At 37.1% G+C, this 14,492-nt stretch overlaps 1 long non-coding RNA gene across 1 annotated transcript in view; it reads left to right on the top strand.

Moving 5' to 3' along the window:
* The first annotated feature begins 4,930 nt into the window (after positions 1 to 4,930).
* The window catches only part of LOC121067853, a 36,332-nt gene continuing 26,770 nt past the window's right edge, over positions 4,931 to 14,492 (top strand). The window contains exons 1-2 of the long non-coding RNA XR_005818484.1: positions 4,931 to 5,163; positions 13,203 to 13,542. This is a non-coding gene — a long non-coding RNA (uncharacterized LOC121067853). The remainder of the gene's footprint in view (positions 5,164 to 13,202; positions 13,543 to 14,492) is intronic.

Below are 14,492 nucleotides of genomic sequence, written 5' to 3'. Positions count from 1 at the left end.
GGCAATATCAAAAGCCTCTCACAAGAGCTTTTCTCCCAAGATTTCCTGAAACAGGGTTTTAGATAAATACAGATAAACCTTGTATACATGTCTGAACTTTAGAAGGCTTATTTGAACAAAAACATCTCCAAATGTCTGGCATACAGCCCCACTAGTTAGTTTTTGTTATTCCCAAAGCTCTCCACAAGAAGGTATCTGTGGCTGCATTTTACTACCTTCCTTACCTCTTCTTCTGAGAGTGGGTGGGATGCGCTGACAAGTACTTCCAGAGTCAGAGTCCCTGTAAGTACATGGAGCATCTGGAATGATATGGAGAGGAAAATCTCACAGCACAATCATCTTCAAGTCCTTGGGCAGCATTCCCATGACACTATGCCTAGCAACTCACATGTATCCCTAAATTTAGATTCCCCTCAGTGCTGCCACAGTAAGACACTGGTCTTGCCATGTCTGCTTTCAAGTGGTGCGTTGTTAGCGTGTTTTTGTTATCTCCCCTCCCGCTGTTGGCTAAGCATTAGTTGACGTCCCACAAGGCAAAAGACATTGACAAAACTGTTAAAGGTAATTTGGTTTGAAACACCTCTTTCCTGGGCTCTTTTGAATCTCACTTGGATTTTAACCATGTCCTCAGGCCCTCATCACTTACTGAGAAATAAATAATTCTATCTCACATGTTTCTTTGCTTTAGGGCTGGTCACTTTGCTCCAGTCATTTCTTAGGAAAACTATATGCATTTGGTTTTTTTTACTCTTTTCCCAGTCAAAAAAATAAAATAAAATAAAATAAAAAAAGAATTTCCCATTTTGTAGCACATCACTGCTTTAACTTAACCTTTTCATAGTCCTTAGTTTCCTCCTTGATCTAAAAAAAAACACTTTTGACAGTCTACAAAATAAGTTGACTAAATGCAACATCTATTGCTTGACTTACTGTCTGAGTCTGTTACTTTATACTCCACCATCTGTTAATATCCCTATTTCATTCTTGTAAAGGTATTACAGGTTTTTGAAGGTGAAGTCTTTTTATTTGTATATCTTTTATATCCTGTGCATTAAGACATGGTTTTAGACTAGAGTTCCTGGTGTGGGGAAAAAAAAAAAAACAAATAAAGTATATATCATTACTTGCATTATCAACTAAAAGTAACAACAACTGCAACAATATTTTTTTCAATAGTCAATGGCATTTGAATTCCATCTTGTAGCTATCCCTGAATCATCAAAAAAACCTTGTGTTTCCTTGTGTAACCTACTGTTCATGCATATTATGATCCCTCTTTATGCAGCTGACCCATGGAGATTTATAGTCCTGCTACTGCTCCTAGTTAAAAAAAAAAAAAAAGTACCTTCAATTAACAGATGGGGTTCATAGTTTTACAGTGCAAAAGACCTGTCTAATCTCCTATTTATTTATTTGCTCTACTTCTTAATTTAGCTATGTACATATCAGAAGGAAAACCACTGCATTTACTGTTTCAGAAATGACAATTTTTCTGGTGTTAAATATACACTTAAATATGCCACAATCTAAATGTGAACTACTCAGGTTACAGGAAATAAATTTATTCAAGAAATGGAACTGCTTCCTTAAATCACAAATGACTCTTCCCATAATACCCATTTATCAAGTTTATCATCTCATTTACTTAAACTTCTTTCAGTAGTAGGTGTACTTCTGTACAGTAGGTGCATCAATGGGGCTAGATGCAACTGAGATTTGGACGGAAGCCTTGTGACTGCTTTTCCTGAGACTTGACCAAGATTGCATACATTGGATTGGGCAGCACTAACAGCAAATAGGGACCACAGTCCTTTTATACTTCTCTGTAATCATCCTCTAGAAATTTCATAACAAATACAGATGTCTCTAGGCCCCCTGGGAACTAAATATTTCAACTCAAGACTCCGATGTTAGAAAATTATGTCAGTGGAATTAATTGGTGGACAGACTTAGCAATAAAACCTCTGCAGCCAGGGATATATTATCTTTGTACTTTAAGTTAATTGCAGTAAAAATTCCTGCTACCTTCCACATGTCCTCCATGCAAAGCTCCACTACTCAAAGCACCATGTCTCAGTTCATGGCTCTCAGGACAGATATGTCTCTGAACCTTGCTGTGATATTTGGAGCATATTTTATGTGGCAAAGCTGGGTACCAGAAGCTTGTGACATGGTGCACAAAGGCCAAAATAGTTTCTGATTAAAAAGAATCTTTTTGTTTGTAAGGACCTTGGGCATACAACGATTCCTGTGCATCACCTGGCACCAGAAATGTATGGAAGCAAAAGCAATTAATCTAACTGGAAGAATGGAGTAGTCTACAGCTTTACCAGAACTGAGGCTCTCAAAATAAATAAATAGATAGACAGATAGATATAGATAGATAAAAAAGAGAGAGATCACAGAAATACTAGCAGCACTTCAGTCTCTAGCTATTAGGAGTAAAAGTTAGTGGAAAGATGGAAGTATGTTGATTACATGTAGAAATGAAACACTGAAAAGTCATAAAAGTCATAGGTAGCACAGGAAAATGGAGCTGTGAAACAGTTTATGTGTAATCTAATGTTGAAGAATCTTTGATCTTGAGGAGATGGCCATGTTCTCTAGCAAGAGTTTATGAACAGCTTCTCAAAAAGAGAAAGAGAGAGAGAGACTCTCACTAGGGAACCCAAGAGCTAAACAACAAGAATATTAAGATACACTTTTAATATATACAAAAGAATCTGCTGACACTACATGTGGTTAAGAATCTTGCATATCACAAAGCATGTTCATGGAAGGAAGGAATATGGAGCCTGAAGCCAAAAGCAAAATAACTTTTTTATGAAACCACCGTGGACAGACTGTGGAATTCATGTACTCTATAAAAATATGATTTTTTACATCAAGTATATGCATATTTTGTTTTGGTTTAGGAAGTATGTTGTGCAGTACTTTTTTTTTTTTTTAATTCTCTGTATATATTTTTTCATGCAGAAGAGAAGTCTATTGTGGTAGCTAAGGAAGTGAAAAGTAAGTTTCTTCACTTTTCTTTTATATTCATGTTAATATATGCAAGGGATAATAGCATAATTACTTCTAGGATCTGCTGGCTTCTGGAAACATTCCTATACCTAAAATAATTTTCAAGCAATGAAAAGATTTTTGCTTGAAGGCTTATGCTCCTGTGTTTGTGACATTTTGTACACTAATAAAACCTGTTTGTTTTTGTTTGTTTTTTTTTTTTATCCACATAAATCCAGAATAAAACATCACCAAAAAAAAAAAAACTCTTATAGTTACGTTACCTTCATCAACACCCAAAGCCATGCAGCACAATCTGAAGATGACAAATTTGCCTTTTTGTTGATGAGAAGTTTTGTTTTTGTTTTTGTTTTTGTGTTTTTTTTTTTTTTTTTTTTTTTAAAAAAAGAAGATTTGCTACTCTGGTACTTGTGTATTCTTCTCCATCAAAATGGGGATTAATTTCCAGAATGAAAAATCCTCTGCTGAACTCACATTTTTTTTTAATTAATAATATTCATAGAATAAATAATTAAATTGTTGTAGCTTTTTGTAAAAAAGAAAAAACATTATCTCTATTTCTACTTTTGTCCAATTGATTGACAAAATAGAGGCAGATTTGTTTTCTTTTGTAGATGACAGTTTAATGGCAATTCTCCATGAATAACAGAAGTCCTGTAATGACAGTTTCAAAGGTCCAATTCATTAAAAGAGTTATAAAGGTATATATTATATGCAGACATTTCATAGCATTATGCACCTATTCCCTAGTATCACTTACAAGTTTTGCTGCTATTAAGGCATATTTTATATAGAAGCACTCAGGCAGAACAGGTGCATGGACACTGAATCATCACAATAAACTTCTAGTTATACCATGTTAATGGGCATAATTTCTTGAATAGTACTTCCAACAGTAATTATATGGTGTAGGTACTGGTTCCAGTTCGAATCTTACCTCCACATTTACTCTTTGTGTATTAAGCTGTATTTCTGAGATACTGATATAAAACTCCTAAATAAGTGACTAATTTATCAGATCTCAAACTTATTACAGTTAGCCAAGAATTCCTATCTGAAATATATATCTACATATATATATATATACAGACATGCATACATATACGTGAAAATAGTTGAACTTCTCTTTCCTTCTTTAGAAAGAAAGGATGAAAAGAAAAGGACTGATATAAAGAGGTCTATTACTGAAACTAAGAAGAAAGGTACGGTTTGGGAACATTTCTTATAGGTCTTACTCCAATTTTTGGCTCAAAGCCTATTGTTGTTTGTTTGGTTTTGTTTGGTTTTGTTTGTTTGTTTTTAGTCCCATGCTTCTGTCTCTATATTGTCCTTCTCTTAGTTCCTTAATCATAATTTGCATGTTACTGTTTCTTCTGTACCTGATGTCTGATGTTTTTAGTTGCTGCTATTTTCTGAACAATTTTTCTGACTAGTAACACAATACTGTCTGGTGGCCAGCTATCTGCTTGTCAGACAATTTAGTGAGGTCCCTATAAATAGCAGAATATGGTGATATTACCAAACACAAAACTCACGGGCATAGCAACATATCACTTGGTTCACTGTGTGCCACATTTTCTTGATGCCTTTTTTTTTTTTTTTTTTTTTTTTTTTTTAAGAATCATAACCAAAACTTACAGTGATCAAACTGCAAAGCCTTGATATGCATCTAAATAACATTTTGGATCATTCATTCCCATGAAGCACCAAAAATCCACTCAGGGTTTGCTTTCATGGGAAAATATTTGTGTCATTTATTATTTATTAATGATTTCATTGCTACTAGAGCTAAAGCTAAAAGGTACCATGTTCATGCACTGATGATTTTTGCCTAGCTTTTGATGAATTATTTAGGGTCCAAATCATTCATAGTTGATGCATGCTGATTAATTTTCATTTTCAGCTGATTGCTCTGTGGCTAGTTGGGTGCGAGTGCTATAAGGGAATAATCTGAACTAAACTCCCAAATAAGTCACTTTTTTCAACATGTGCCCATCAGGGCTTGGCTGAATGCATATTTGAGTGTATGATTCAGAGTTATAGCATATCAAATGACTTTCTTTAATTAAATCTCAGAAAAAGAAGGAAAAAAAGAGAAAGCTCATGAGAAGACAGCTGTCCCTGAAATTAAAAAAGCAGGTAAGAAAATGAAGTCTGCCTTTCTCTGCAATAGATATCTGACTGTTTAGTGTAAGCACTTTCAGGCTTTAAGCATTTGAGATAGGGGTGCATAAAATTCATTATCAATTAAGAATTCAAGCTGGAGATATATACATTTATATCACAGTCTGTTTTAAATACATATAAAACTGTATTTACATTATAATATATACTGTATTTTATGTATATTCTATATATGTATATATAAATAATACACATAATTATCAGTTCTATGAGCTTAGGATTCTTACAAAAAACATTGCAAACTGCTTTCTGTCATGCAAAAAAAAAACAAAAGCATAAGCAGTTTCAAAGAGTGCATACATGGAAGACTGCATGGAGTACATAGAACTTTGCATGTTTTTTTTCACAAATTCGGCTCACTTTAAAAAATAGTAACGTAGTAATAAATAACATCTTCATATTAAATCCCTTATTGTGATAAAAAATAGGCGATTATTTTTCTAAGACTTTCTCCACACTCAGAATATATATTTTTTTTTAATTAAAACTAAAATTAGTGATGTCCTTACACTAACCCATTGTGTTTTATGCTATTTAACATTAAAATATGTGTTTTTCAATCAAACTAGAAATTAGCATTTGGTTCTTGTCTACATTAAGATTGTTGTAATTTTTCTTTCCTGATATTTCAATAAATTTACAAGTAGGTTTAATGTACAAATGCAAACATATCTCCTGTAAGTGTCACAGCCTGTGAAACTGTCTCATCAAAATCAAGTCTCATTAAAATCAAGGAGAAACAAAAGGGACAGTCTAGTGGTTTAGGTCATCATTTTAATACCTAAATACACTGGTTCTACTTGCTGCTTTGTCAGAGACTTTCTATATAATCTTCTGCAGGTCATCAAGTACTCAAATAAGCCTTTCTGTAGGCTAGAGTAATGCCTAAAGCCCTGAAGTAAGGTTTAAATTAGAATTGAAAGATTCAGGGCTACAGTTACTATGTTCTCAAGGTAAGCCTTGTGCTCTGTTATCTAATTATTCAAATCTGTCAAATTTTATCAAATTCTATTCTAAAAGCCAAAATGATATATAACCTATTGTTTACTAACACTGTGGATTACATATGCAAATATGAATATGCATCTGCTTTCTTTGCCATTTAATAATACATGGTCTACATAAGCTTTCCTGTCTAAGTGTTTACAGGATGAGAAGAAAAAATTAATTTATGCTTGATACAATATAAAAATACACAGAATGACACAGAATACTTTGGGGTAATGTATTGGCAGCCACATATTTAAGTATGCTTCAATGGTAGGGAGTGGCACACTGGGGAGGGATAACAATGGAAAGGAATAGTCTTTCCCAAGTTGCATATTTAAATGTATAACACAGATTTTAACAGAAAATAAGATGACAATTCAAATATGTCTTCTAACTTTATTCTGGTTCTAAGCTCGTATTTCTTTTGAGAATATGGAATTTTAAAAGATTACATTTTATGCCCGAGCTGCAGCATAAAGTTATTAATATGTTCATCTTCACAAGCTGTTGCTAAATCCAGTGAGTCATCCTACCAATGCTAGAAAGACACAAATTAGACAAACCGAGACATCCACACATTTCTGTCCCTTTTATTAGCCCCATAGGTTGCCGCATTTTGAAGAGTTTACTAGCCTTTGTGTAAGAGGATTGTAATCCATAATATATTCTTGCTACACATGTTGCTGTTATTCCTCATTCAGCTTGCTCTTTGAATGCATGTGTACTTTCTAGCTTTGATTGGCAGCACCTATTGTTATCCCTAAAAGGTTTTAAGCCTGAAATAATTGCCACATTTGATCAACAGAATAGTAGTGCATAGCCCAGTTTTGAAAGGAGGTGCCTCAGCGTTTGATAGTATTTATGCGCTTTGGGCAGACACAAAAAGTGAACCTCGGAGCATTTAATCAGCAGCATAGATAAGTATCCAAAAGCAAGAGTATAAGAACAGCTTCTCATATTCTTACTTTTTCCCATTAAAGGGCTATGCATTGGCTACTGCATTAAAAATAAACTCCTTGCCCTGGTTTTCAGATCCTTGTATTAGCTCTGAATGTCTCTGGTTTTGTGTCTTGTTTTGCTCCCCCTAGTCACTGAAATCCCCTAAGCTGAGGAGGATGCTGCCTCCTCGCCATCACCATACTTGTCCCTTGTACTAGCAGGCAGTTCCTGCTGCCAGGAGCTGCCCTCCTGGTGCCCAGTCTCACTTCGGCTTCTCACCTTCATGCACAGCCTCTCAGAAGACTCACTTCTGACTGGGGGCCCATTAGGAAGGCTTTCCCTATGGTGGCGTGTACAGATTGTCAGGTGCAAATGAGAGAAAGGAGGACATGCTCCATAAGCAGTGAGTGGTACAAACATCTCCGAAATAATGCTCTCAGAGCAGCACTTCCGTCTATTCCTCTCCATCTCTCTTGCTGTAACAAGGAATGCTTCATCACTCCCCTGCAAATGCTGAATATTTTTGCTGATTAATGTTTTAGATTAGCCCTTTTGTCCAGGAGATGATTTTCTTTCTAGTGTTACCAGAGTGGATTTTTTTATTGCTCTCCATTAGCTGCATCTGTGTGATGTATTTGTTTATTTGCATGCCAGCTCACTTTTCTCAGCACCTTTCTTCCTCCATTCCTCTCTCTCCATCTCTTTCTGCTGCTGCAGAGGAGCAAGAGTCATTTTATATGAAATGTTCTCAGTCTTTAGTACAGAATGCACTGAACAATTCTTAATTACCTTTTAAAAATGCACTGTAGATAAAACCACATTAATCCTCTGACCTTCAGCTAGTACAAAAACATTGTGTTAATTGTCCTGAAAAATAGATAATTCCATTGTCACAAACTCAGAGGTCTTGCTTAAACAAACGTAATTGTTAGACACAAAGGTCTGGCACAGTCACACTTCAAACCATTTTATGAAAATCTGTCCAGAGCTATTCAGGATAGAGAGGGAGATATGTCTCCAAATCCCCATGAAGGATCATGCTGAGCATAGACATCAAGAAGCTTTCACCAGACTCTCCCAATGCTCCCCATGGCTGGGATACATCAGATCAGAGGGTTCTAGCCTGCATACTGAGAGAGAAACAGGACCCCTCTCTTTTAAAGTTTTCATGCCCAGCCTCATGTAGAAATTGAGGCTTTTAGAAAGTTTTTTATCCCGGTGTGGAAGTAAACAAGACCTCTAAATTTTTGTGAAAGCCTCAAATGTCACAGTATTATCATTGAGGTGATAATAGTGTCTCAAAAACTCAATTCATAAATTGCAGAGAGATGAGTGAAAGAAGACATCTCCCTCTTTCATTCTTATGCTTTGCTTACAATGTGAGCTTATAAAATGTAATTCTAATAGTATGGTCAGATCTGAGTTTATTTTTTAGTGGAAATAAAACTATATTATGCAGAACTTGATGTTTTCATGTACTCACAGTTTGTTTGTAGACTGTCTTCTAATGATCCCTTTCTCACAGTCCCAACAGTCTGGAGCTTCACTGCTTCTTCTTGTATCAACATTCTTAAAATTTCATGATGTTCATGAGCAGTCTTTTTCTTCAAGTTTGATTGCTGCAAACTCCTTTCCCACTTTGCTTTGGTTCTCACAAGAAATAGCATAGGTAATAAATGAGCTTATAAAGCACAGAAAATGTCAGCCTGGATCTTCACACCATATCCTAACTAAAACTCTGCTTAGCTGTCTGTCGTTGATGTTCTTGCCTTCTAGTTATTGCTGCGTTAATTCAAATAATAATGGTTAAAAAAAAAAAAAAAAGGGCCTTGTGCCGCATTTTTGATAGTAAATCCTAGAACCCCTTTGCAAGGGTAGTCAGTGCCTTTTCCCCCACCATCCACATAGGGAAATTCAGATACAGATGTATCTCACCCAGACCAGTTTCCCACACAGCCTATTATACATACCTTTTGAACACCAAAATAGTGCTAGCTGGATTAAAGATCCCAAACTGTCAGACAACTTCATTATTTCCCTAATGAAAAACAAGGACACCAAAAAATGCAAATGACAGTTAGGAAGAATATGTTTTTTTTAACAATGTAAGGCCTGATCAGCTGGACACGTGTTCAAGAAATCCAAGGCTCTGCCCCTCTTTTACAGGTGCTTTATGAGTGTCAAACCCAGGTATGTACCTCCTTGATCTGTTCTCCTTAGCAAAGGTAAAACAAGTCAAGGTCTTGATGTGCAGACCCTTTCACCCCAGACCAAACAGCATGATCTGACTTCTATTTTATTGTGCAGGTATGCTCGCAATAGAGCAATGATTTTCGTCTGAGCCCTTATTAAGGACCATTGCAATCTCTATCTAAATCTGTGAGCTAGGTTATGGTGGGTGCACATCCAATGGTGTAGATGCATCTGTGACAAATGATATTGTGTCACATGTTTCTTGATAGGCAATGTTAGCAGAGGAGGGAAGAGATGATGTCTTGCTAGCTACCAAATTAAATCTTTGCCTCCTGAATAGAATTCTCAGTGGGGTTAAAGTTACAAACCTTGAGGTACATTGTAATGATGTCACAATAACAATCATGCAAACTCACATTACAATCATGAAAAAAATAAAGTAAAACTTGATCTCAGATGTAAAAGTTGAAAACATTATCTTGTGACTGCCACAGAACCAGGCTAACGAGATTATTCCTGCTATCTTGTCATCCAGTGAGATCATGTCTCAGGAAGAGGAGGGAGGAAAGTCTGTGTTTAATCACAGTTTTGAGGAAGGATTTTGTGGTACTACATAGGCAGAGGAGAATGGAGATAGTCAGGCAGGAGCAAACATGACTTTTGGGGCTCTCGTGGATTTTTTGCATAGGTTGACCACAGACGGGTTGTTATCAACTGTACTTTCCTTGTTTCAAAAGCTAGTCTTTTTAACTCGGGGGGGGGGGGGGGGGGGGGGGGGGGGGGGAGTAGCAGTGTTTTAGTAGGAACAGTAAATACTATTTTGTATGCCTACAGTGTGTTCTTTATTATTGCGCACTACCCAGACAGGAAGACAAATTCCTCTGATCATTTTTAAATTCCTGTTCTGAACAGGGTGGGGGTGGGAGGGTGGGACGGGGAGGGAGGGGAAGAAAGCATTTCATTTTGTGACTTTCTTGGCTCAACCTTACCCTTGCAGACTTGTTAGTAATCCCTCCGTTATAAGAGAACAGCTAGTGACACCTGGTGGCCAATTATCTTTTTGTTTTGTTCTGTCTGCACGTTTTTTATTGTTTGCTTTCAAATGTGGCTAATTAAATAGTTTGTTTTATGATGATGTATTTATTTCATCTAACTCCTTATCTTATTGCTGACATGGCTAGAAAGGTATTATAGTGTTATCCAAATGTGACGCTATTTTCAGAAGAAACATTTTGGAGCAACACTACTTTCAACACTCCCAGAAAAGTAAAGATCAATTCAAATATACCTTATGACAATTTTATACCTGCCATACACACCGATTGAGAGGAGTTTATGCACAGCAGACTGCCTGAAATACTTTGGGTGAATCCATCTGCAGTGGATTGACTGCTTTCATCAGGGATCCAAACATTGATCCCATATTTGCTGTGCTGGCATACACATTTGTAGGAAGACTGCTGTGCCTCAAGAGCAGGGTTTGAAACTCCACTCCGCACTGCTCACTCCCAGTAGTATATTCAGCTGAAGTGCTGACAGCTTTCAGCATGCTGTTCCCAGCATGGGCTCTGCCATGTGTCTCATGTTCCCCAGTGTGAAAGATGTCACACAATAGATGTCAGCAGATGGGAGGGTGGTGTGTGCTTTCAGAGGAACCCCAGTGTCAGCTGTGCAAGGGCCAGTGGGATGTAAAGGTTGTCTCAATTGTCTCAATTTAGGATGCTTACAAAGGCAAAATGGAGGTGTGAAGTCAGGCCAAGAGAGCCCAAGATATTTTGAAAGTGACTGGTCATGTACAGGGAAAAGAAAAAAAAAAAAAAGGCAAAAAAAAAGGTTTATAGACAACTTGTATTCTGGTTTATTATGAAAGTATGAGGAAAATGTAAAAAATGCAGTGGAGAGGAAATGGGGTGCATGTCTATGTGTTACTTGGATTGTCTGGGCCTATTTTTTGGAGCAGCTGTTATAGGATGTAGAAGGTAGTGTTTTGAAGGATAGAACCCTGTTTGACTCAGTTCTTCCCTTCCCTTCCCTTCCCTTCCCTTCCCTTCCCTTCCCTTCCCTTCCCTTCCCTTCCCTTCCCTTCCCTTCCCTTCCCTTCCCTTCCCTTCCCTTCCCTTCCCTTCCCAATAAAAGGTAATAACTAATAAAAGGTGCGTTGACCTGGCCAGCAGCTAAGCTCCCATACAGTTGCTTGCTCACTCCTTAGTCCCACAATGGGACAGAGGAGAAAATTGGAAAAACTGAAGTGAGAAAATGCATGGGTCAAGATAAAGACAATTTAATAAGTGAAGGAAAGAGACAAATAAAATGAGTGATGCCACAGCAGTCACTCACCACCTCCTGCAAACAGACCAATGCCCAGCCAGTCTCTGACCAATGGACACTTGGCAAAAAAAACTCCATGCCCTTTATTCCTTTACCCCAGGTTTTCTTGCTGAGCATGGCATTATATGGTACAGAATATCCCTTCAGCAAATTTGGGTAAGCTGTCCCAGCTGTGTCCCTCCTAGATTTTTCCCAACTTAATGGGGAGAGGCAATAAGGGAAAAATAGCCAGCATTTCAGCAGAAAAAGCTTTGATGCTGTGCAAACTTTGCTCAGCAATAGACAAAACATGGGTGTACTGTCAACACTGTTTTAGTACATGGGTATACTACTATCAACACTGCTTTACACTGTTTTTATCAACACTTTTAAATGAATCTGTAGCTGCAAAAATTAAGGGGGAACAATACATTATGAGTTGAGTGCAAATTTAGGAACAAATCCTGTTGCATTACGCATACACAAAGATAAAGTTATGGACCCTAGAATTTTGTGATCTTTCTTTAGGATTTTACTGATGCTCTCTTGACAGCTTTCACTCTTAGACTGCTCATACACTTGTGTGTTTCTGTTGGGACCATAGCTTGCCTTATTTTATATTTGTACAAAGCTCAGCGAAGACTCAGGCTTTGGTCTCATCTTAGCTATGATATGGTATTATTGTCAATGCCCATACACCAAAGCCTATAAAAATATATAATTTTCCCTGCTGGTTTACTGGAGCTTCAGGTTTCATCTCCTTACTACTCACTGATTCATTCCTGACTAACAACTTGCTCATGATACTATTATGCGTCTCAAGCCCATCCTGATTTTTTCTTTCCTCCTCCTCTCCTGGTGAGGCTTCATAGCTCACCTCCTGTTTCCTGACATTTTTGCATTAGTAGTCTTTTCCTTTCAGACACCAGCTAAGCATACAGCCTTCAGCACTGGTCATACTTTCTAACCTGCAGAAATGCTGGATTAGGTTTCCTGCACAGTTAACCAGCAGGTGACGTTATTCACTCTTTTTTCTCTGACACAGACAGGGTTTAGTGGCATCTCTTGACTTTGCTAACAATTTCCTGTTTGTGGGGATTTGTACAGTGAAATCACAGAAAGTACAGATGGAAATGACCTACTAGGTCATCTAATCCTTCCCTCTGGCTATGCAGGATAATTCCTTACAGAATATCTTCAAGTTTTTTTTTTTTGTTTTTTTGTTTTTTTGTTTTTTTTCCAGTTTAGTTTTAAATGTTTGAAGTAACTAGGCCTCCATCAATTCCCGTGGAAGATTATTCTACAACCTAATAGATCTCAGTTAAGAAGTGTTTCATTTCAGTCTGCCTAAATTTTCCCTTGCTTAATTTTATCCCATTACTCTGAGCTATATCCTCTTGTGATGCCCAAATATAGTCTCTCTAACCTCAAGGCCCAATTCCCTAATGCCTTTTGTGTTATATAGCCATCTACATTTACACCTGCAAAATAGCTTGAAAACTGACAGGGTGAATGGCAGGTTGAGGTTGATATTTTATTTTAATATTTTTTTTTTTTTGCTGCAGCTGTGAAATTATAAATTTTGCAACAGGGAATGCAGGCCATGGCTACGTCACCTTTGTACAAGGCAGTGAAGCAACTGGAACATGCATGTTGATATGATGTCCAAAGTGGAGAAGGAACAGAAAAAAAGTCACTGAAGTGATTTACAAATTAAGGATATTCTTCATCAAGAGTGATAAAGTATTCATCTCTTTAAAGGGAATTGACTTTTTTATTGTGGATACTAAGTACCTTCAGAGAAAAGAGATTCTGCCTACTGCAGCTCCTTTAATGTAGTAGGAAAAGTTTAACAAGGATGAATAGCTGGGAGCTGAAGCTAAGTGAATCCAGACTGAATATGAGGTACATGTTGGTAACACTAAGAGTGACAAACTACCATTGAAGTGTCTTCCTTGATGTCTGCAGAAGAGGATTGTTTACCTAGTAGAAGATACACATCAGCTGAAAGGTCACTAGTTGAAATATAGGAGTCTCTGCAAGAAAGGGTCAGACTAGATGATCTAGTGTGTTCTAGCCCTGAAACTTATAGATGTACAACCTCACAGATACATGTGATAAGCTGAGAGAATGCAGAGGAGAGCCACTGTAGGAATGCAACTGGAGACAACTGTTTTGCGAGTTCATTGGAAGAGTGGGAATTCCTTTCTTTATTTTTATATGCCTTTGCGAGCTGAACACATGACTCGTAGTCATCCTCTAAGTATTCAGTTTTCCATGAAAAATAAAATAACCCACTTTTCTAACTGATATTTAAAGAAATTTTCAAGAGACAGATATAACTATGTAGTAAATATCAAATTGTATCTCTCCAGACAGATAAAATCAGAAATAGGATCACAGTGAGAGGCAATGCAAATTATCTATCTATATATCTATATATCTATATATCAACAGAGTAGAGATGCAAGCACAGCAGGAAAGTAATTTTCATTGTCTCTGTGTGACTGGATGCTAAGGGATTATGTTCCTGAAACAAGACAAAAGGCAGCTCAAAAGATGTCTTGTACATCCTACACTGAAAGTTTCAAAGCACTCTGTGGACTTTGAATTCTGAACTCCATCTTCAGCAATGACTGACAACATGATTTCAAAGTTATTTAGGTGCCTGAAGATGCAGTGTGGCACCTGACGGGATTTGCAAACATGTCAAAGTAGGCCAGGCACATAACTCCCATTGATTTTCTGTGAGAACTGAGCTCCTAAAAACCTCTGCCACTTTTGAAAAAAGTACAGAGGCTGCAAGGTCACTGTGGTGGTTCTGAAAATATTATCCCTTATTGCCAATTGAAAGG

This window comes from Cygnus olor, chromosome 3 (genome assembly GCF_009769625.2).
Source record: "Cygnus olor isolate bCygOlo1 chromosome 3, bCygOlo1.pri.v2, whole genome shotgun sequence".
Classification (NCBI taxonomy): Eukaryota; Metazoa; Chordata; class Aves; order Anseriformes; family Anatidae; genus Cygnus; species Cygnus olor.
Note: the sequence above shows the minus strand (reverse complement) of the source record. Positions and strands in the feature narration are given on the sequence as shown.